The following is a 2,540-nucleotide window of genomic DNA, read 5'->3' as shown; positions in this document are numbered from 1 at the left end:
CACGCCCATTGAGGTTTTCCTCAGTGGCGTCCACCTCCTCTCTTTCCTCTCCATATTCGGCCATGGTTATGGCTTTGCACTCTCCTTTTGGATTTTCTTCTGTATTACTTGGGAGAGTGCTAGGAGGGAGTTCAGTAACTTTCTTGCTCAGCTGACCCACTTGTCCTTCCAAATTTCTGATGGAGGACCTTGTTTCATTCATGAAACTTTGAGTGGTTTTGATTAGATCAGAGACCATGGTTGCTAAGTTAGAGGTATTCTGCTTAGAACTCTCTGTCTGTTGCTGAGAAGATGATGGAAAAGGCTTGTTATTGCCAAGCCTGTTTCTTCCACCATTATTATTATTAAAACCTTGTTGAGGTCTCTCTTGATTCTTCCATGAGAAATTTGGGTGATTTCTCCATGAAGAATTGTAGGTGTTTCCATAGGGTTCTCCTAGGTAATTCACCTCTTCCATTGAAGGGTTCTCAGGATCATAAGCTTCTTCCTCAGATGAAGCTTCCTTAGTACTGCCAGGTGCATTTTGCATTCCAGACAGACTTTGAGAAATCAAATTGACTTGTTGAGTCAATATCTTGTTCTGAGCCAGTATGGCATTCAGAGTATCAATCTCAAGAACTCCTTTCTTCTGACTAGTCCCATTGTTCACAGGATTCCTTTCAGAAGTGTACATAAATTGGTTATTTGCAACCATTTCAATCAGCTCTTGAGCTTCTGTAGGCGTCTTCTTCAAATGAAGAGATCCTCCAGCAGAGCTATCCAAAGACATCTTGGATAGTTCAGAGAGACCATCATAGAAGATACCTATGATGCTCCATTCAGAAAGCATGTCTGAAGGACATCTTCTGATTAATTGTTTGTATCTTTCCCAAGCTTCATAGAGGGATTCTCCATCCTTCTGTCTGAAGGTTTGGACTTCCACTCTAAGCTTACTCCATTTTTGAGGTGGAAAGAACTTTGCCAAGAAGGCATTGACTAGCTTTTCCCGAGAGTCCAGGCTATCTTTAGGTTGTGAGTCCAACCATATTCTAGCTCTGTCTCTTACAGCAAAAGGGAATAGCATCAGTCTGTAGACCTCAGGGTCAACCCCATTAGTCTTGACTGTGTCACAGATTTGCAAGAACTCAGCTAAAAACTGATGAGGATCTTCCATTGGAAGTCCATGGAATTTGCAATTCTGTTGCATTAGAGAAACTAATTGAGGCTTAAGCTCAAAGTTGTTTGCTCCAATGGCAGGGATAGAGATGCTTCTCCCATAGAAGTTGGGAGTAGGTGCAGTAAAGTCACCCAGCACCTTCCTTGCATTGTTGGCATTGTTGTTGTTTTCGGCTGCCATGTGTTCTTCTTCTTTGAAGAATTCGGTCAGGTCCTCTAAAGAGAGTTGTGCTTTGGCTTCTCTTAGCTTTCGCTTCAAGGTTCTCTCAGGTTCAGGGTCAGCTTCAACAAGAATGCCTTTGTCTCTGCTCCTGCTCATATGAAAGAGAAGAGAAAAAGAAAATGTGGAATCCTCTATGTCACAGTGTAGAGATTCCTTGAGGTGTCAGAGGAAAAGAAAAGTAGAAGAAGGAAGTAGAAGAATTCGAACTTAATTAGATAGAGTTCGAATTGTGCATTAAGAAGGAGTAGTACTCCATAAATAGAAGGATGTGGGAGGAGAGGAAGAAGATTTTCGAAAATTCAATTAAAAAGATTTTGAAAACATTTTGAAAAACACTTAATTGATTTTCGAAAATAAAAGTAAGAAAGAAATCAAGTGATTTTTGAAAAAGGATTTGAAATTAGAAATCAAAAAGATTTGATTGAAAACTATTTTGAAAAAGATGAGGTTAAGAAGATATGATTAGTTTTTAAAGAGATGTGATTGAGAAGATATGATTTGAAAACAATTTTAAAAGATATGTTTTGAAAACAATTTTAAAAGATTTGATTTTGAAAATTAGTGACTTGCCTAACAAGAAAAGATATGATTCAAACATTAAACCTTTCTCAACAGAAAAGGTAACAAATTTGAGATGTTCAATCAAATCATTAATTGTTAGTAAGTATCTTTGAAAAAGGAAAGAAATTGATTTTGAAAACATTTGATTGAAAAGATATGATTTGAAAAAGATTTGATTTTGAAAAACTTTGAAAACTTGAAAAAAAATTTGATTTGAAAAACAAAATCTTCCCCCTAGCACCATCCTGGCGTTAAACGCCCAGAATGGTATACATTCTGGCGTTTAACGCCCAAAATGCACCCTTTTTGGGCGTTAAACGCCCAACCAGGTACCCTGGCTGGCATTTAAACGCCAGTCTGTCTTCTTCACTGGGCATTTTTGAATGCCCAGCTTTTTCTGTATAATTCCTTTGCAGTATGTTCTGAATCTTCAATTCTTTGTATTATTGACTTGAAAAGACACAAATTAAAAATATTTTTGGATTTTTTAATAATCAAAATGCAACAAGAATCAAATAACAATGCATGCAAGACACCAAACTTAGCAGTTTGTATACTACTGACACTATATGAGACGCATAAACACTCAAGCCAAAAGAAT

The 2,540-nt window shown here is 37.4% G+C and overlaps 1 non-coding gene across 1 annotated transcript; it reads left to right on the top strand.

Annotated features, from left to right (window-relative positions):
• The first annotated feature begins 823 nt into the window (after window positions 1–823).
• LOC130938273 (small nucleolar RNA R71) lies at window positions 824–931 on the top strand. Its single transcript, XR_009069445.1, has one exon. It is a non-coding gene; the product is annotated as a small nucleolar RNA R71 (small nucleolar RNA).
• The last annotated feature ends 1,609 nt before the right edge of the window (window positions 932–2,540 follow it).

This window comes from Arachis stenosperma, chromosome 6 (genome assembly GCF_014773155.1).
Source record: "Arachis stenosperma cultivar V10309 chromosome 6, arast.V10309.gnm1.PFL2, whole genome shotgun sequence".
NCBI classification, from domain to species: domain Eukaryota; kingdom Viridiplantae; phylum Streptophyta; class Magnoliopsida; order Fabales; family Fabaceae; genus Arachis; species Arachis stenosperma.
Note: the sequence above shows the minus strand (reverse complement) of the source record. Positions and strands in the feature narration are given on the sequence as shown.